Consider the following 21,531-nt stretch of genomic DNA (forward strand, 5'->3'; position numbering starts at 1 on the left):
TGTGACACTCCATGCTGATCTGGGTTTTTTTTTCTTCTTCTTTTTAAGCTTGGAAGTGGAAGGATGTGAATTTTCTCAGGAATAAAATGTTTATCATTCATCAGTGGTCGTCTGCTATGTCTGGAGTTATGTTATTGCATCAACGTGTACAGATATTAATCTGCTCTCCCTGATGATAGTGATTCTACCTGTTCCACCTACTCTTTATTATTTACATTTTTGTGCACAAAGGGCTAGCTTCAAGAGCAAGGTATAATCAGTAGTCTGATTTCACAATAAGCTAGAAACCAGAAAACACTTGATAGTGCAGATTTGTGCTTGCTAAAAACTGCTGCTGTACTCATCCTAGGATGTAGACACAAACACATTTGTTTGCCTTTTCCTCTATTACATCTGCATACTGGTAATGATTTGTAATCCCACTATCCAGTGTCAACAGGACCCTTTTGAGTTTGCTTCCTCTCTTAGGTTTCTTCTTCATGATGTCTCGGGGAGTTTTTCACCTCCAGCTTGCTCGATAGGGATCTAAATCTACATCTGTCAGTCCAGATGCTTTGTGACGATGTCTGTAAGTGCTATACAAAATGAAAAGTTCAACTAAAGGAATCCTCCAATAGTGATTTGCATTACAACAGCGAAATCGGAGAATAATGTCACTTTCTTTTTAATTAAATACGTAATATATTTAATTGTGTATTTACAATGCAGCATTATTTAACTGATAGAAAAATAGTGCAGTCTCCTATACACACACACACACACACACACACACACACACACACACACACACACAATAGTTTTAGGATAGTTGGTTGCTTGGGAATGAACCCCCACACTCTGATGGTCCCTGAAATAATTACTTTATGTAATACCACTTAGCTCAGCTTGGCAAGTCTGAGAATATTCAACAGCATATGATGCATCTTCATGCCACAGTGGCTTCTGTAGCCACATCTATGGCAGTTAGTGTCAAACAGGTTCAACAGGTTACACTTCTCGCTGGATGCCTGATGCTATATATTCAGATCAGACTGATGTCCTCCTGGATGATCTTAGTTAAAGTTGAATTTAAAATTGAACAGTCCAGAGCCAAAAGGGTTAAAGCCCTGGAAACTCTCCCAGGCCCCGTGGAAATGGTGATGGCCTTCTCCGTGCTTGCTCTCAGGGTCCATTGGGTCTTCACCCTTGTCAAATGAACTCCTCGTTTCTGCACAAGAACAGAGAAAAGGTGTCAGATATACCAGCATCTTTCGAGACTCGTGTTTTATATTACCAGAGGTGCAAGCAGCTACAGTTTTCCCCCTTTTACAGTGATATAGGAGACACCTGAAAACTGCTTTTCTGCTATTTCAAAGTGCTCAAGCCAAACAGGAATAAAATTAGCCAATTCTCAAAGAATGTGGTACATGAACGACACATTCACTTCTACAAGAGGTTAATTATTTATAACCCTCACACCGAACCAGTGATTGATTAATTTTTTTAACCGTTCCATCTGGGGAAAAACAATACCATTACATCCAATCTAATATACTGTTGATCGATGCACCTTGACATTTAGTCTACATGCTGCCCAAAAAAATTAAAGTCTGTCTGGACCTCTGGAAATTCTGCAATGTCAGTATAATAATAAAAGAATAGGATTTGCAGTGACCCACCATTAAATTTTCTTTTCAGTATTGTAGGCTGTACTTTTTAATTACTAAAATGAAAGGAAAATTCATTTTACAGACATACAAACAAGAAAGTGTTAATCAACAGTCAATATATTTTATTAAGGTCAGAATCAGCCAGCCGTCCATTGTCTGTACCCCTTATCCTACACAGGGTGGCGGGGAGCCTAGAGTCTGGGCTGGGATGCCAAACCAACGCAGTGCGCAATTGCACACACACACACCCATTCACACACTACGGACAATTTAGAGATGCCAATCAGGTTACAACACATTTCTCTGGACTGGGCGGGGGGACCCGGAGTATCCAGAGGAAACCCCCAAAGCACGAGGAGAACATGCAAACTCTGTGCACACAGGGCAGAGGCGAGAATCGAACCCCTAACCCTTGAGGTGTGAGGCAAACGTGATCACCAGTCAGCCATAGTGCATGCAGTATCACATGGTCTAATTATGCTTGCAATTAGAGTTCATAATTGTTCTAAAAATACTAACAATACATGCAGGCCTGACATACACTTATGTTAATTTTGTAATAACTGTATAAAGTAAACTTATACTGTATGTGTCGCGACAGACCGACAGCCGGCGCACAAGGAACTAAAATCGCTCCTCCCGCGACTGCCGCGCTGGCGCTGAAGAGACAGCCCCGCTTCAATGTTTTGGACAGTCGGAAAGCACGTGGAGGTGGGGCGGAGCCGCAGACACACCCTCTGGTGATGAATGGCGCGCCGCACGTGAAAATTCCACCATCCAGCAGACGAAGGGAGAGTATAAAAGGCCGCTTTTCCGCTCGAAAGGAGAGAATTCTCTCACATGAAGTGTGCCTGGATTACTGCCAGTTATCTGTATTGTTTGTATTGTTTGTATTGTTTGTATTGTTTGTATTGTTTGTATTGTTTGTATTGTTTGTCCCTAGCTACAAACGCGGCGTTGCCTGACGTCTGAGAAGAGCCCCTGTTTCACCGGAAAGCCCCGGAGCGACTCTGGCAACCCCGCAATACACTGACCTCTCACCACACGCTGTCACGCCCACACGCGAGCACACACACACACACTCCAGAACGTTATAAATAAAAATAAAAATAAATCTCACTTGTTAACGTTACGACGGCCTCCCGTGTGTCTGTCTCCACCCACCGCTGGGTAATTTCCCTATATATGATATCATAATATTTCTGCAGATTACAGTTAAATATCAGTTCAACCAATACAATTAACCGTTTATGCTGCAAGCATGGATCCGATCCGTCCTTTCCAACAAAATGCATGTTTATTTCTCTTTGACTGTTAGTTATTTTGGCAGATCTGTATTAGCAAAAAAATCAAAAACATATCACAGACTGTGTTCAACATCCCCACTAATCACCAAGTCACAACCATAATTTCTGTTAATTTGATCTGAATTCCAATCTGATTCATCCTTCTTTATCTGCAGCTGTACTTACATACTTATATACTGTATTCCTCATCTATGTAAAACTATTCAAGCATGGGACACAAAAACCAACATCAAAAAACGGCTTAGCTTGGTATTTTTATATTAGCAGACAAAACTGATTGAGGGTTTACCTGGCTCAGTGAGCACTTCCTTGGCCTGTGCGATGTCTATGAACTTCTTCTCAGCCTTGTTCTTCTCTTCAGGATCCTGGACGTTGTCTGGGTGTCACTGCTGTGAGAACTTCCTGTAGGCTTTAATGAGCTTCTTCTGGGCTATCCTAGTGTTCACACAAGCCCAGCTGTTTAGAACACATTAAAACATGACACACTTCAATATCAACCTAAGAAGCCAAAGGGTAGGTGACAGTCATTCTCGCTGTACTCCTTAGCACTTTCAAAGTCCTTAATGGCTGCATAGATGTGATGAACTCTGATTCAGGGGATCAGTCCCAGCTCTAATTTAGTCTAGGCCATCTACGGCAGTTAATTCAGCTAATAAAGACTCGTATGAAGCTGTGCTTGATTAGGGATGATTAGAAACTAGACTCTTTATGGGGAGGGAGCTCAGGGGGAAATCTACAGATAGCAATTTTACTGTCACCAATATTAGCATGTTGTCAAACTTGATTGTGGGCAATACAAGAAACCAAAGTGAAAAATGACCAACAGGTCAATGAAAGAAGTCTAAACTAAAAAAGTAAACTCAAAATTTTCACTACAAAATGAATCCTGGATGCCACCTGTTAATTATAAAGATCAATATGCAAGTTGTTCATGGTGGATTTTTCCTTTAATGACTTAATTTTCCTTTAATGACTTAATTTTCCTTTAATGACAAGTCAAAGAGTTACAGTAGGCTCCCTCTCTGAAGTCTTGCCTGTGACAAATCACCTGTTACCACCAACTCTTTTCAACATGATGCATGTCAATCTTCTTTTCATGTCTTATCATGGAGTAAAACTCACCGATGTGAAATCAGGTTTAACTCGATGTCACGTATCGTGACGGAGCGGAGATAGGACGGATGCAATTGCAGTATGAACAGTTGTTTATTTTAAAAGAGAGACAGGCAGACAAATCCAAAACATAATCCAAAACAGGCGAAGGTCAGGCGATCGGCAAACAGGCATACACAGGGTTAAACATGAATCAAGGTCGTGTCACGGAAAACAGGGTCGATAAACTAAACGAGAAACATGAACTATGACGAGGAACTGGGAGCGGATAATCCAGCGTGAACGAACTCTAAACATGGACCGTGACTATGACTACTAAACAAACCAATCTAACTCTAGGATAATCTTCCGCGTTGTGTGCTGGGAGGCGCGCGGTATATATGTGGACATGATCAGCGTCTAAACTGATCAGCCTCTAAACTTGCTGAGGGCAAAATACAGACACACGTGAAATCCCAGCCAATGACAGAACAGGGAGGAGACGTGACAGAAACATAAACAAAACACACGTGTCCAGATGTCACTACTGTGAACAACGGAAAAGCAGGTGCTCGCGCATTCGCGCTTAGAGCACGCTGCTTCAAGGGGAAATCATGACACTCGATGACTTTGCTTAGATCCGGTAAAGCGGATTTAGACTTGTCCGTGGCCAGGTAGACGGTGGCTCTTCTGTAGTAGGCCAAGTATTTTTTCGGGTCACCGTCTACACACGGATGTCAGAAAGTGGTCGGTTAAGATTCAGACAGAATATTTTTTTTTGCAGAAATAAAGAAATGATTGCTGGTGACTTTCTGAGAAAAGCTCACCGACTCCTGCGTGGAAATGGGAAAGTGCGTCGGCCAGCTGTCCGGCAGCCAGGAGCTTCTTCCCCATCTCCAGGTGCTTCTCGACACTGTTCTCACTGCTGCATAGCACTCCTTTAATCAAAAGTAAACTCCGGCCAGGATATAGTAAAGTAAAAATATAGTGACAAATGGTTGGGTAGAATAATACCATTGATTTCACTATGCTTGCAATTATTATTATTATTATTATTATTATTATTATTATTATTGATAAAAGACATGGACACTAATTTTCCTGTGTCATTTTTTAAATACAAAGCACACATCATTATCTTGGACTTTATCATAATCATCAGCACAGAGAGGTCTCATTATCAAGTCACATCTCTTTAGAGTCTATAGAAAAGCTTGGCTTTGTATGTAGAGTACTACTTAGTGCACTAGAAGAAACTTGTGAGATTCATTCCTTAAGACTAGTGAGGTCTAATGAAAAATATATCTGTAGGATCTGTACAGCTGTGTGACAGTTCAGTTTCCACACTATCTATCCAGTATATGAAGTCAGTACCTTCTTACCTTCGTATCGAAGATCCAGCAGCACAAGCACAAAGGGCACATAATTTACTAGTTTGTATGCGACTGGTGTTATAGTTACCAAGATATAATGTTTTTTTTTTGTTTTTTTTTTGTAAACTCAGGTGTAGGAATATGAAGGCTTGGCTACAATGATGTTTAAAGAAGATAACCACAGCGCAGGACATGGTTTCCTCACATGCATATGATAAAATCAGCTGCTGATTTGGTCTTTTTAATGTGTTCTCAATGAACATGAGACTAGTTAAGCAATGAAGGCAATACATCCCAGACCATAATATTTTCTGGACACGGCTTGGACACACTTTATTTGAACTTCCAATACACCAGGCACATGAACAGTTTATTTCCAGAGGGTTAGGGTTAGTTCCTTCATTCATGGCCCTTAAAGAGTATTCTTAATCTTCAATACAATGTCACTGTGACCTGTGATATACATATCAGTTATTGTATAAACGATTACAATTATTTATTATACATATTTTTTTGCATTTAGCAATTTCATTCTTTACATATAAGTCATATATTACAAGTAACAACTCCAATTTGTTGTTGTTTTGTTGTGTTTATCGAGGCTAGTTAATATTAACTATGTAAACACAACAAAACAACAACAACCATAAATTGGTTATAGATATTGCGATAAATTAGGTCACAATACACTTTTCTATGATGATGTAGGTAAGGTGATATCCATCCATCCATCCATCCATCCATCCATCTTCAATACCACTTATCCTTCAGGGTCACGGGGAACCTGGCGCCTATCCCAGGGAGTATCGGGCACAAGTATATCCTGGACAGGCCAATCCATTACGGCATAATCACACACACACTCACACACTACGGACACTTTTAGACATGCCAATCAGCCTACCATGCAGGTCTTTGGACTGGGGGAGGAAACCGGAGTACCCGGAGGAAACCCCCACAGCACGGGGAGAACATGAAAACTCCGCACACACAGGGCCGCAGTGGGAATCGAGCCCCCGACCCTGGAGTGAGGCGAACGTGCTAACCACTAAGCCACTGTCCGCCTGGTATTGTGATATCTTTTTTTAGTAATTACAAAATAAATAGAATTGAATGGAAGCAGCTAATTATATGTAAATTTGCTGGGGTTTTAAAAAGCCTAATCTTTCAAATATCTCCCTCCTTTTTAAAAAAAACAAATTTTCAGTGTTAGAATTTAGTTTTTGTAGGAATGAAATAAATAAAATATCATCTAACTCAGTTGAACAGTTCTTACTTGTTACTACTGGTACTACTTGTATTGTTCTCTGCTAGATATATATCGCTTTGCTTGTATTTTTCTCATTTGTTAGTCGCTTTGGATAAAAGCATCCGCTAAGTGAATAAATGTAATGTACTTTAAATCTATTCATTTATTTTACATCCCCCCCCCCCCCCCCACATCTGTTTACATGTTTTCACATCAAGGCTACTTTGGTGACAGTTTGTTAGCTAAATTATATAGCATGATACATATCCCTGCTTGAGTGTGCGGGCATACTTGGCTAATAAAACTGATTCTGAATCTGATTCAGAAAAATGGCAGTGATCCGTACGAAAGCCGAAGGAATCGACTCTTATTGAAGAGCTGAGCCAAAGGATTCGGTTCACTTAAAAGAGCCAGTGCTTTCCATCACTGAAGGAAGTGAAGTGCGCGGTGAAAAAGCATCATAATGGACGCTACAGTGGCATGTAATAATTGTGGCTTACCGTACACATTGTCTGGTAAAAAAAAATAAAAATGTTTTAAACAAATTCTCTGTATTTACTTATACAAGTATTTTCCGGACGCATCTTGGTTACACACTGCTGAATGCGCTGAATGCAATGTGGGTTCAGAACACACCTAATTAACCTAATTAGCTAGTGAACCTTTGACAATTAGCAGACTACATCCTCAAAGGGAGCGTTTTAAAGCTAAACAATGAGACTTAATTGATAAACATGGCCTTCAAGTTAGCTTGAGTTTAGTTGGCTAGCTAGCTAACGTCTTGCATTAAAGCTTAATTTTTTATTAAAAAAATTTTTTTTTTTTGCAGTGTGGTTTCTTAAAAATGATAAATAACCAAATTCCACACAGCAAATGTTAGCCATGTGAAATGTTAAGAGCAGTGGGGGAAATTTCCCCATGTGATGTTTAGCTTCATAAATAAGTGAACTTGATGTTTTTTGGTGGTTTTATTGCTGTTTACAGAGGGTGAGGTTGTGGGGAGGCTGCCCCATGTGCTCTTCTGTGTGGAGTGTCTCTGCTCTCTGGAGTGTCCTCAGGACTCCATCTCTGTCCCCTCAGCTGTCCCGACTGTAGGGTGAGCACTGTTCACAACTCCTGTCCATGCAGCCATCACTCCCTTACTGCGCTACAGCAGGTCAACCAGCTTTCACAACTCTTTTTATGGGAAAGTAGCTAAAGCATGCTCAATTTGTCACCAGATGACACCATAGACTATTTTTAAAAAAAAAATTACTTATGATATGGCAATGAATATTACTAACTAGTTTTTAAAAAGAAAGCGAGGCAGATAGGGTGCCGATACTTGTAGAGTTGCATAGATATATCATGAACATGCACATTTTTTAACGTGTTTACAAATGAAGACGGCAGGCAAAGTCGTGAAAGGTGAGTAGTCTGAAGGAAATGGTTACTCGTTTGTAAGTATCAACAAGAAAAGTGTTTAAAATGAAGAACTATGGGACAGTAAAGTTATTAAAACATAACTTTCTCAGAATTACTAAGTAGATAACACTAGTTGGTCATTACTACACCCCATAACGTTAGATAAGTATGTCTGAGTTTAGTATTTATGCAGACCTTTTATATATTTTTTTATTCCTCCACCACTAAGTCTGTCCATCCATTTAAGGTTTTCGTTAATGCAATATCTCAAGAACCAGTGGTTGAATGTTTGTAGGAATTCTATAGACTATATAGTTGTTGTAACTAGCAGATGACTCGATTATTATTTGGAATTGATCCAAAAATAAACGAGGTCACAGCAGTTTCATGTTTAGGAACTCAAGGCCCTTTATTGTTTTTTTTTGGCTAGCTACGGTTTTGCCATCATTCCATGCTTCTGTGCGTCCTTGCTTTTGCATGAGATTCTTGTTTAGTGTGACATCTCAAGAACGAAAGGTTGAATGTTTTATAGTGTAGCAGCAGCGGCAGGTGGAACACAGACAGAGTGAGACTGGTTAAGAGAGCTTTTATTTTGTAGCATGGGAGTGCAGAAGGATTATGGGACACTCTGTCCTGGGGAAGCAGTCTGTGAGGGAGGTGTTAGAGAGGAGTGTGGTCGCTATGGGCCAGGCAGAGCGGTGTAGGCTGGTAGCAGAGTGCGAAGGCAGCGTAGGTAGTGGGGGTGAGGGCTCTTGGGGGGGAGAGACTTGCTGTCGTCATCGTCATCTGCAAGACATAGAACAGAATTGATCAGCATAGACATGTAGACAAAAGCTGCTCAAGCTGCTGAGGTTGTGATGCCTTTTTATCCTCTCCAGTCTTCTCTGAGAGGGTGAGGAGTTGCAGTGTTAATCTACCGCAAGTTGTGCTCTATTTCCCCACCTCATGCTCTGCGGCAGTCGACAACAGTGATGCTGAAATGACTGTCTGTTCAGCACCCAGGTGGCAGTAGTGTGAGGAGCATTTTTCACCTCTTCAACAGGTTCATGTGGTTCCTGTACGTTTCTGCTCGCTTATCGGCTGCTGCAGGCGTTATCGTCAGCTGCTGGAGGCTGGCCTCCATTAGTTGCTGCAGCATGGAATCCATGTTTTTATTTTTAAATTTTTTATTATTATTATATTTTTTTTCCTTTATTTTTTTATTTGGCCAGGTCTGTGCTCATTCCCGCATCCTTCACCAGACTTACAAATGAGAAAATACAAAATACAAGCAAAGCAATATATCAAGCAGAGAACACTGCAAGTAGTGCTACAATAGAAGATTTTTAATTGAGTTCTAGAAGATGCAAAAATGTAATCAGCCCTGAGATTCTAACCAGCGACCTTGGCGTTCTTAACACCACGCACTAACTAACTGAGCTACATTGCCACATATATAATATATCATAATAGTTTCGAAGAGAATTTTTAAGCGAATATTTGTAAGTGTCCAAAATTATATGGAGGGAGCTCTGTGCAGCGGGGAAAGCACTCAAACATTGCCCGGGGAGGGAGCGTCATGTCGCACAGACTCTGGCCAGCTCCAGGCCGATCATCGCTGATTTTTTCCCAGGGCGTTGAAGAGTTACCATTGATGAAATTGTTACTTTACATTTATTTGGTAAAAAGCTTAGACTTTTCCGGAACATTCAGCCTTTAGGGGCGATTAAGAGTTCCCGGATAGCAAGCACATTAGGCCGATTCTGGTAGAAATGCGCGACTGTCGGCTCAATGCCGGTATCGGTGAAAAGGTAATTGCCCAGAGCCCTGCTGACCGTTCACACCACTTCTCGTTGACAGACGGTTTTTGCTATGTGGGCCAATCTCGGCTGAAAGCAGGTGTAATTGCGGCAGGTCCATACTCGGTGTAGCGGTGTGTATCTGCTTTTTCGAGTTCGTTAAGTCACAGACGGGCCACAGCTAAAATTAAGGAGCTCAGCCGCCTGGAAAAAACTTTTGACGGTTAAATCAGTTAGGATACTCGAGGCTGCAGTCATTCTTCATTTTCAAGAGGAATCTTTTCAGCTGAAGAAGGTAAGTAATTTAATTGAGTAATTTCAGTCTACAATATTGTTTGATATTTAAAATGTCAGGGAGAAAATGTTTTTTAAAAATCTTTTCAACGGTATGTGTGATTGTGACAAGAACATCAGACGGTATCCTAGCAGCTAGCTAGCCGGCTAGCTAATTTAGCTTAAGTTAAGAGGCAGCTCGACACTTTTTTATAAAGCTTTTTTAATTGCTCTACAAATAAGATAAACTCCTAGTTTATTCCTTCCCTTTCCTGTTTTACTACTTTTTATTTAACTTTTTTAATATGTTGTGTCAGAAAACCCACACAGTTTGCAGCATGCTGTGTCCCGTTATTAGATTATATTGTCCACTGGGCAGTATAACAGACCTGTTGTTTGGCTCAACACTGTATTTCTTATGTGCAATTCTTAGCCATAGTCTAGCAATATACTAATTTTTTGTCTCATTGAGTGATCCTGAAGGGATTGAATAAAGTTTAAATGCAACTGTATTTTACAGACAGTGATAAAGAGGGCAGGACCCGGTCAGACCTCCAGTCAGACGTCGAAGTGTCTGGGTAAAGACCATCAAGGTGTAAAACATGCAGATATTTGTTCAGCACATCGCTATTGCTATTCCTTGATGCTTTGAGAGCATATTCAAAGTTGTATTTTTCATGAAACATTGTAGAATTTGGCAATATAGTCAATATTTTACACTCTTACAGAGATTCTGCAGAACTGGCAGCCGATGGACGATATGCCGTGTGAGCGTATTCTTCTGCTTTCTGATTGACTTTCTTTGGTAGGAATTAATTAACCGTGATTTCCACTCAGCCATCTTACTGGAATTGTGTAGGTTAGGAATAAGACTGAGGATGGAGTTGTATAGTTGTATAACAAAATATATTTTATTTTCTTTATCATAGCCATGCTGAGGGAGGTGTTGACTAAATTAGAGATGGTGCTGGACCAACAAATCACTGAGATTGCTTCAACTACAGGAGGTCCAGCTGCAGCCTTTGGATATTGATGAAGATTTACTGCCCCTGCAAGACCTTCCTCAACTGCGTAGTCTGGAGCGAAGGATGCAACAGAGCCCAGATTACAAGCAAGATCTGGTGAGAATTTTTTTCTCTCTCTCTTTTTTTTTTTTTGTTAACAACTACTTGCACAATTACACAGCGACTGAGAGCATTTCTGTTTTCTCAAGGTGACAGACTCGTACTCAAAGCACAATGTTCAACACCACTTTGATATGAGGGAACAGTTATGACCTACTCTTTAGTAGAGATGGAAAACATGGAAAACACAAGCCGTGGTAATCCACGGCTAGATGTGCATTAAACGATTTTAATGCCTGATGTGGAGGAAATTAACCACTCGTTCAAATCGTTTAATGCACACCTAGCCATGGATTACCCCGCGTATACCATGGTCTTTCGACAATTAATAACGTTAAAGCTGTCATTGGTTTAGAAGCACAAACTTTGATTAGAAGTTTAAAATGATCGTTAATTTTTATTAGTTAAGTCATTAGATCTGGAATTTTGCCCGATATAAATCAGACACAGAGATAAAGTAGTATGATAAGATTACATTTATTCGAATGAATTGACAGATATCTATCAGAGAGAGAGAGAGAGATTAAGCGTGTATGAATTACCTGCATCATGTGTGCCTCTCAGCAGTCAGTGTTGCGCAACAGTAGTGTAGTAAAACTGAGAGTTGAATTACTTCAGAAACAGTGATCTTGCCACCTCGTTGCTGAGAAATATCATGTAGCTTTTCACCAGCAAAGCTATTTTTATTGTTAAAGTTGCAGACAGCGCTGGCAAGAGGTGTCTGTTCATATGAATGTCTCTGTATGCTCGAGTGTCTGTGCGTGTGTGTGCATGTAGGCTGCGCATTGACCAAGAAATGATTACGGTGATCAATCTGACGGGAACTACCTGTGCAATAAACGGTTATAATGCACACCTTCCAGCCAATCAGAATCCAGTATTCACAGTGACCATGGTATAAGCATAGTTAATGCTTAAGATTCATAATGACTGTATGATATGTATTGCTTTATTCCAAAGTTCATAGAAACCTCTTTACGCCTAAAGCTGCAGCGATGGAGGTCGAGGGGACCATGAAGAGGTGGCTCCAGCTGGCATCAGATCAAGAGTGTCGGTGCAAGAGAAGTCTTTTGCAAAAAGAAGGTATGTAGAGTGTTTTAACTGTGGTGTTTTTGTGGTATTTGTTAAAATGTTCATACTGTAGTCTATTTTTAATTGTTCATAAAAAATGTTTTTAAAAAAAATCCTTGCTCTTTTTAAGCGGTTGAATTAGTGTGCGTGTTTGTTGGTAGCTGGGTGGGTACACAGTTGAGGTCGGAAGTTTACATACCCCTTGCAGAATCTACAAAATATTAATACTCTTAACAAAATAAGATTGATCCTGTGTGATCGTTGGGAACTCCATTGTGCGAAACGTCCGCGTCGCTTCAACAAGGGGTAAGGTGCATACACAGTTTTTCTTTTGTTTGTGTCCTTGATGTCGCTGAGCAGCTACCAGGAATCCTGAAGAAGGACTAGCGCATTGGAGCGGTCGTGCTGCACGTGGGGGAAAACATCAGGTCAGTAGACTTCTTGCTTTGAATGACTGTTTAGTTTCTTGGTGTAATGAACAGAATCTGCTGTTTGTTAATAACTGGAATCTGTTCTGGGATCGGAACTGCTGTCAGACAACATCTCCAAGATGCTACAGACCAAGTGACTGTCTACCGTAAGCACATTTCCTACAATAACAAAGTTCATCATAAGCAATGTTCAGTTAATAGTCCAACACCTGTAGTACATTCTATAGAGACTGTGTCTGTTCCCCGAGCTATACAATTACATAGACAATTTCAGAATGTTTGTTTTAGTAACCTAATTAGCCTAAAATTAGATCATACATTCAGCACCTTTAATCTGAAGCTAGGACTATTAAGCATTAGATCTCTTGCGTCTAAGGCTCTTATTGTTAACGACATCATTACTGATCAGGAATGTAATTTAATGTGTTTAACGGAAACTTGGATTAAACCAAACGAGTACATGGCATTAAATGAAGCCAGTCCTCCTGGATACAGTTATGTACATCAGCCTCGTTCAGCTGGTAGAGGAGGAGGTGTTGGACTCATCCATAGTCAAAATCTAGCCGTCACACAAAAACCTAGTAATAAATTTAATTCTTTTGAAATTCTTTATACCAGCATAACTTATGTAGCCACTAAAAATAAGTCAATTCCTCTAATTATTATTTACAGGCCCCCAGGGCCATATACTGAATTTCTTAGTGAATTTGCAAACTTTATCTCAAACCTGGTTGTGTCTGTAGATAAAGCATTAATCGTCTGTGATTTTAATATTCACTTTGATATCCAGAAGACCCTCTGAGAACAGCGGTTGTGTCCATCTTAGATTCAGTAGGGATTAATCAGAACGTAATCGGACCTACTTATAATGGTGGTCACACTCTTGACCTCATACTAACATACGGATTAAATATAGAAAATATTATAATTTTTCCGCAGTCTGAAGTTGTCTCAGACCATTATCTTATCTCGTTCATAATACGAATTGATCATAATATTTCCACCTCGCCTTGCTACCGCATAAAGCGTGCTTTCACATCAGCTACTGCACCGAGCTTCATAAATAACCTCCCAGAGACATCAATTATATTTGGATCACCGTCTGATCCGATAGAACTCGATTAGGTGACTGAAAGCTTACAGTCAACACTCCGCTACATGCTAGATAGAGTGGCTCTACTCAAAAGAAAAATAATTAGAGAGAAAAAGCTAGCACCCTGGTATAACGATCAAACACGAACCTTAAAACAGACAACTCGACAATTAGAACGTAAATGGCGTCAAACCAAACTGGTGATATTTCAAACAGCATGGAAGGAGAACCTACTGAAATATAGGAAATCTCTTAGCGATGCTAGAAAAGTCTCTCCACCTTAATAGGAGACAACAAAAACAATTCTAGATTCCTTTTCAACACAGTAGCAAAATTTACTAGGAATAAAACCACCACAGAGAGAAACACTCAATCACAATCATTACATAGCGGTGAAGATTTCATGGAACTTTTTATTGGTAAAGTTGAAAATATTAGATGTGAAATTCAGGCTATTAAATTAAAACCAGACAGTATTATAACTAACCTTGTAGACGATGATATAGCAATATCGGATTAATGTTTAGAATGTTTTACTCCCCTTTGAGAGACCGAACTAGCTTCATTAATCTCTTCAGCAAATTCATCAACTTGCATACTAGATCCCGTACCTACATGTCTATTTAAACAGATTTGTCCTGGAGTAATTGAACCATTTTTAAATATAATCAACTCTTCCCTTAGCACTTGCCATGTACCTAAATCATTTAAATTAGCAGTTATTAAACCCCTGATTAAAAAACCTGACCTTGACCCCTCTCAACTGTCCAGCTATAGACCAATATCTAATTTCCCCTTCATCTCCAAGATCTTAGAAAAAGTTGTACACAGCAGTTATGCTCGTACTTACATAGGAATAACATTCATGAAATGTATCAGTCAGGACGTAGACCTCATCATAGCACAGAGACAACGTTAGTTAAAGTAGTAAATGACCTTCTACTGACCTCTGATCAGGGTTTGTCTTGTTGCTTGTGTTACTTGACCTTAGTGCAGCTTTTGATACTATAGATCACACTATTCTCCTTGATAGATTAGAAAATGTTGGCATTAAGGGAACAGTCCTCTCCTGCCTCAGGTCTTATTAGACCGATCGTTATCAGTTCAGTTTGTAGATGTAAATGGAGACTTCTCCATGAATACCGAGGTTAAATTTGGTGTTCCACAAGGTTCTGTTTGAGGCCCACTGCTTTTTATTTTGTATATGCTACCTGTATATGCTAGGTCAAATTATTCATAAACATGGAATGAATTTCCACTGTTATGCTGATGATACAGAGCTGTATGTTTGCAACTGAACAATAACAACAATAAACAACAACTGAAGAATAGCGAAAAACTTCAACTGTTTTGTAAGTCAAACTTTTTAATGTTCACCTGGAATTTGACTCCTATGTGACTAAATGATGGAATTGTATCTTATGTTGGACCATGTATTCCATAGATTTTTTATTTGAATTTCTTGTAGCGTGCTTACTTGAAGACGATGAGGCAGAGCAGCATCGGAGAGACAGTTCGCTCCATTCTCCAAAGAATCGTGGAGAACAGTCTGTAATGTATGTTTTCGTTGAAAGTGTCAAAAGGTGGGAAGCTGGCTTTGACTGATCAGGATGAAGTGTATCGCCTTGTACACTGTGAATATGAAGGATAAAAAATGTATACCGTAATTTTCGGACTATTGAGCGCACCTGAATATAAGCCGCACCCACTAACTTTAAAAAGGAAAAAAAAAATTGTACATATATAGGCCGCACTTGTCTGTAAGCTGCAGGTGTCCACGTTGTAACGTGAGATATTTACACAGAAAGATGTTACACAGATAGATTTTTTTAACTTTTAATTAAATACATACCGTAAATGCTTTTTTTCCTGAACAGTGCATGCCAAGCTTACGTGCAGCAGCTCTATTTCCTTCTTCAACAGCCAGATCGATTGCCTTTAACTTGAAAGCTGCATCAAATGCATTTCTTCGTGTGTTTTCCATGATGAGGGTGTGTGCATGAAGCGTAAAATGACTGATCTGAAGAATTTAGTGTGAGTGTGTTTGATTTAATTTGAACAATTTCATTGGTCCACTGTGACCTGTTCTGTAATTTCATTGGTCCGATGTGACGAGGCTAAATGTTTTGGCGGCATGAAGCTCGTTAACCCGTAAAAATCCATAAATTAGCCGCATCATTGTTTAAGCCGCAGTGTTCAAAGCGTGTGAAAAAAGTAGCGGCTTATAGTCTGGAAATTACGGTACATGACAGTATATGCCTCCTTTGCAAACTCTTGAAAAGAAAGTCTTGCCTTCAGAAATTGGACATTTTCTCTGTTATTGCATTCCAAGACTTAATATTTTTGTTGATATTTATGTTACAGATATTGCCGAACAAGCACATGGACGTGAATATACTGTTGCCGGTTGCAGAGAGGCCATCGGCAGCTACCTAAAAAATGCCCCAGGCAGGAAAAGTGGCAAGAAACATATTATGAGTGTTTATGATGAAGGTTAGAATTTAAATCTACAACTTCTGTGATTCTTTTTCTTTTCTCGTTCATACAAATGTGCCATTGTGTAACACTGTTGACTGACTCATTAGTTTTTATATCCATTTGAAAAGCAAAAACCTTTCCACTATGCATATAACTGAAAGTGCATACATGCTCCAAACCTTTTGTGAATATTGATGATTGATTTGGAGGTTTCAAATTATGAATGAATTGTGGTTCACTTTCTTGCGATCAGGAATGTGTAGCTAATGTCTGTAGTTTTACTGTTTCCGAAATTGTTGGTTCAGACTGCATCATATAGTACATGTATATAACAATGAAATGAAATGCCATATATTCAGATATATCCACTGTCTGTTCACAGCAGAGCTACGTGGGATCTCCAGTGCGTCCTGCAAGAATTGGGCCTGAGTCCAGTTCAGATTCAATTTTGTAATCTCATTCCTCTCCCTTGCGTGACAGCCTCCAAACAGTACAATTCTAATGAGCTTGAATATACGGGGAATTCCATTGGGTTTGATGTCTGACTAATTAAAGACCCACCTCTTCTATGAACACCTAACCAACTCATAATAAAAAAAAAATATAAAAAAAAAAAAATGCACTTACACCTCTAGTCTGCACTTTGCTTCTTCTAGAATTCAATGAATAGATCTTGTATGGTAGCTGCTCTTGTATTGTTCTCTGCTTGATATATCGCTTTGCTTGTATCTTTCTTATTTGTAAGTCGCTTTGGATAAAAGCGTCTGCTAAGTGAATGTAATGTAAATGTAATAAATTGTTTTCTTTGATTAGCAATACATATGTACTATATCTGGCTGTTTTGTGTGTTACAATATTGAATGTCATTTTTCAGCTATTCACTTTGTCTGCATTTACTAAAATTCATGCATGTTTATTAAAAATATTCACGGAGTTTGTTAAACTATATAATTGTTGTCTATCATTCATAAGATTCGTCATGGGAATTCCATAGACCAGAATCTAACATCCACATTATTGAAGCATTGTTTAATTACGGATTTTTTTAAGCATGCGGTATGTTATATACTTTAATTGTATCTTGCCACATAATGTTGGAAAATGAGTACTTGTGTACTTTTCAAGAAATTAGATACGAAAAGGATTACACATATCTGATTAGAAAAAATAGCATCGTAATGTGTGTAACTTTGTGTATAAATATTTGTGTAGTGTATTTACACCACATTATGAGGTGTGTGTATATACAGGCAATTACAAAATACTATGTGCATGTTGAGTTTTTCTGGAATTCCATATCCCAGTTTTACTGTTTTATAAAGCACTGAATGGTTTGGGTCCAATATATATTTCTGATGTACTGGTACATTATGAACCATCCAGACCTCTGAGGACATAAATATGAGATTCCATGAGATACTTGGAAATCTAACACTATATATATATATATATATATATATATATATATATATATATATATATATATAATATAATATAATGTCCCCTTCTCTCTGTACCACGTTCTAAATTTTCAAACTGCCCAAGAAAGAAAATTTGCTGTTTTCTGAGACGATGAAGTGGCTCTTAAAAGAGCCTTTGTGTATATTAGATGGAGTTGTCGTTTACGAGCGCTCTCCGCGAATACGCCGGGCCAGCTGAATATCCTTGGGCATGATGGTCACTCTCTTGGCCTGCGTTGTCTAGATTTGACATATCAAAAACAATACACGGCGCTTCTGAACTGTTTAACAGCATTATTATTATTATTATTATTATTATTATTATTATTACATTTTTAAAGAACATACCCTCGATTCTTGACATGGAAATGTTGTTTGTAAGTTTACATTGAAATAATATATCCAGATATCTGTACAGCTGCTTTGTGACAATGTCCATTATTAAAAAACGCTACATAAACTAACAAAATGCAAACGTTAGATACAGCAATGATTTAATACAACTCCGTTCAAATGCATACAGAGGCCTGCTCAGACACCACAGCGTTTAAAAACTCGACATTCGCGGCGTCATAAACGGGGAAAATGGTCACGCATACCACCAGGATAGGTCTAGAACTCTGAACGCTGCTCCGATTTCACTATATATGTGCGCGCGCTGGCCAGACAGACGGAAAGAGACACGGTATACAGACAGCACACCATCACATTTAAAGCATATTCACACATGATGATGATGATGATGATGATGATGATGATAAATAGTTTGATATTTCTGTAAAGCTGCTTTGAGACAATGTCTATTGTAAAAGCGCTGTACAAATAAATAAAAATTGAATTGATAAATATACTGCTATGTATATTATATAATGTTAAAGTACACAAATTGATTTGTAATATGAAAATATTAATGTATTTCTAATGTTAGTAGAAATTTCATTCTCACCACTGCTTCATGTGTTCCCTACGTGGCCTCATCTATCCACAAATAGGGAAGAACATTACAAAGATAGGTAAAGTATACAATAATTATCATGAACAGGTTAAAAAAAGGGGAGAGAGAGTATGTTGGATAAAAAGTATCTCAGGTTATGTCTTTCAGTCGTCCTCCGTCAGCCTTCAGCCTTTACTTCTCTTAACTCTTAGTTCTGTGCTAGGAGCGAGAAAGTGTGGTTGACCGCAGAGCGTTCAGGCCTGGAGAGTGTGAATGAACACACACTGACGCATGCTGCTCACAGAGACATCCACCAACCACAGGTCACTTCTAAAACACTTTGGTCCCCATGGAGAAGCTTTGGCAGCAGCCACAGGAGTACCGAAGCTGGGGAAGTCCTCGGAGCTATTCATATCAGAGGCCTTCTCACTGCTGGTAGCCCAGGGTGCCTCCCTCACCACAAATCCATTGGAGGGCCCACGGGGTTCCTCAGGTTTGGCTGCTGCAGTGCCAGATGGCTTCATGTAGGCCATCTTGGCCTCATCTTCCACCACATCAGCCATACATTCCTCTTCCAAGTTCAGGAGATGATCTATGGCTTCATCAACCATCTCTGGACGGCCAGTTACAGTAACCAAATTGGGATCTGCAGCTCCGCTCTGAGGAAACCGAAGATCAACTTTAAATTCATCCATGATTTTGCGGATACCCTTGGTACGAGCACCAATAATGCGAGCATGAACTCTGCTGTCCAAGGTAATGTCCTCAGATATAATTTCCTCCAGTTCATCAACAATGCCTTGGATAGCATCACGTGCTGCTATAGCATTCTGCTCATAGCCGGTGATGCTGAGCTGGTCATGGTTCTCGTCATTTTTCTCAGGGAACTGGATGTTGACATCATGGTCAGTATGGATCTGGGTGATTATGGCACCCTTGCGAGCAATGATCTTGAGATGATATTTGGGATCCACAGTGATGGTCAACTTGAAGCTCCTGAGAGCCCGATCCTCCAGTTCAGCCTGCAGCCCTTTGATGCGCTCAAGAAGCCCTTCTTTAGGTCCAGGTGAGTGGCAAGGCCTGTAATGGAAATTATGTCGGACTGGAGCTCAGGAGCAGGCACTTGAATATTGACCTCAAATTCATCCATCATTTTGCGAATGCCACTTCCTTTCTGCCCAGGGATGTAGCGATGAAGCTCAAAAGGCACTTCTCCTTCAATGCTCACATGTACCAGAACCTTCAGGGCTTCCACTGCAGCCTCACGTCTCCATGTAATATTTCTTGGCCAACTACCACAAACTTGGAACAGAGTACCCCTTCTGGGAAACTGCCGTTCCCGAGTTTGGACACACGAGGGCAGTCAAGCTCCATCCAGCACAACGCCGCCTGAAACAGAAGGTAGATTTGGGCTATTTTACACTGACGCAGCTCATCAGCGTTATTACTGTGCATTGTCTAGTTTTCACATATCAAGGACAATACACGGAGCTTCTGAACTGTTTAACAGCATCATCATTATGATTTAATTTTTAAAGAACGCACCCTCTTCTCTAGACATGGAAATGTTGGGGTTTTTTAAGTTTACATTGTCACACAGCAGCTGTACACATATCTGGATATATTATTTCAGTGTCCATTCTTAAACACAGATGAACAAACAAAGAAACTAACCACATGAAAAGGTTAGATAGACCAATGATTAAATACTACTCCGTTCAAATGAATACAGACGCCTGCTCAGATACCACAAAGTTTAAAAACCTCGACATTCGCGGCGTCATAAAGGGAACAACCGTCAAGCATACCATCAGGGAACTTATAGAACTCTGAACGTGACGTCATAACAGATCTTATGGCTCGCTGCTCCGATTTGACTATACATGTCTGTGCGCGCGCACGGAGACTGACCTAGACACGGTATAAGGACAGCACACAAACACATTTAAAACATATTAACACATTAACATTATATCATGTACATAGCAGTATAGTTATCGTAATAAAGTACACAAATTTACTGCTAATATTAACATTATTAATGTCTTTCTAATCTTATTAGTCATTTCATTCTCATCACTGCTCCTACATAACTTCATGTGTTCCCTAGGTGGCCTCGTCTATTTCACTCGAGAATATCCACAAATAGGGAAGAACATTACAGAGATAAAGGCTTAAAATAGCTTGGATGATAAAAAGTCAATAAATACGAAATCACTAAATAACTTTAAAGGGTTTATTTTCTACAGAACATGAATACAATCCTTTCACTCAAAATAGGACTCCCCGCTGCAGACGTTTTCAAAAAAGCTCCTAGCGTCATATCTAGCGACTTTTTAGCCAAACCTTAGCTACTTTCTGTAGAAGAGAATGGCCAGTACTGCCCGGTGAGTGTGAGGTCCTGCTTTCCCCCCGGAGACACACCTCTCTCTGCGGCTACTCTGTTCAGTGAGGGGCAGAGAGGAGCAGCACATTCATTCACCTCTAACTTTCTCTCTGAGAGATTATTTACATGGAAATATAGCACGAAATCACAGTGCACTCGTTGTCTTTAACTTATGTGTGTGGTGGTTTAGTCAGATGACATCACGGTTATAAAATCAGGATTTTAACAGTGTAGATCAGCAGCTTGGAAAAGGTTTGAAAGTGACTGCTGGTGAACATGTAGTCTCTTGTTGGGCCGTGGTTCAGTCACTATTTCATACTCGTCCTGTTGTCTGACAACAGAAACAGAAAAATACGTAAATGAAAACAGCTTTATTGGGAATTTGGCTGTAAAGGGCTGACTTTAGGCAGAATGAAAATACGATGTAAT

At 39.6% G+C, this 21,531-nt stretch overlaps 3 long non-coding RNA genes across 5 annotated transcripts; 2 read left to right on the plus strand and 1 right to left on the minus strand.

The window, feature by feature from the left end:
- Positions 1-687: 687 nt before the first annotated feature.
- LOC128632661 (uncharacterized) lies at positions 688-4,542 on the minus strand. Of its 2 annotated transcripts, none has more exons than XR_008396187.1 (3): positions 4,079-4,542; positions 3,246-3,412; positions 688-1,207 (listed from the first exon to the last, which is right to left on the minus strand). It is a non-coding gene; the product is annotated as an uncharacterized LOC128632661 (long non-coding RNA). The 2 variants fall into 2 exon arrangements; XR_008396186.1 differs by having other exon boundaries at positions 690-1,207; positions 3,246-3,391; positions 4,079-4,530.
- A 2,317-nt stretch (positions 4,543-6,859) lies between these two features.
- On the plus strand, positions 6,860-12,294 carry LOC128632662 (uncharacterized). Its single transcript, XR_008396188.1, has 5 exons — positions 6,860-7,152; positions 7,655-10,147; positions 10,646-10,930; positions 11,055-11,246; positions 12,210-12,294. It is a non-coding gene; the product is annotated as an uncharacterized LOC128632662 (long non-coding RNA).
- Positions 12,295-12,510: 216 nt separating this feature from the next.
- LOC108261308 (uncharacterized) lies at positions 12,511-17,370 on the plus strand. Of its 2 annotated transcripts, XR_008396189.1 has the most exons (5): positions 12,511-12,897; positions 15,069-15,196; positions 15,313-15,400; positions 16,209-16,337; positions 16,705-17,370. It is a non-coding gene; the product is annotated as an uncharacterized LOC108261308 (long non-coding RNA). The 2 variants fall into 2 exon arrangements; XR_001811438.3 differs by lacking the exons at positions 12,511-12,897; positions 15,069-15,196; positions 15,313-15,400 and adding an exon at positions 15,419-15,478.
- The last annotated feature ends 4,161 nt before the right edge of the window (positions 17,371-21,531 follow it).

Source organism: Ictalurus punctatus, unplaced genomic scaffold (genome assembly GCF_001660625.3).
Source record: "Ictalurus punctatus breed USDA103 unplaced genomic scaffold, Coco_2.0 tig00163701, whole genome shotgun sequence".
Lineage (NCBI taxonomy): Eukaryota > Metazoa > Chordata > Actinopteri > Siluriformes > Ictaluridae > Ictalurus > Ictalurus punctatus.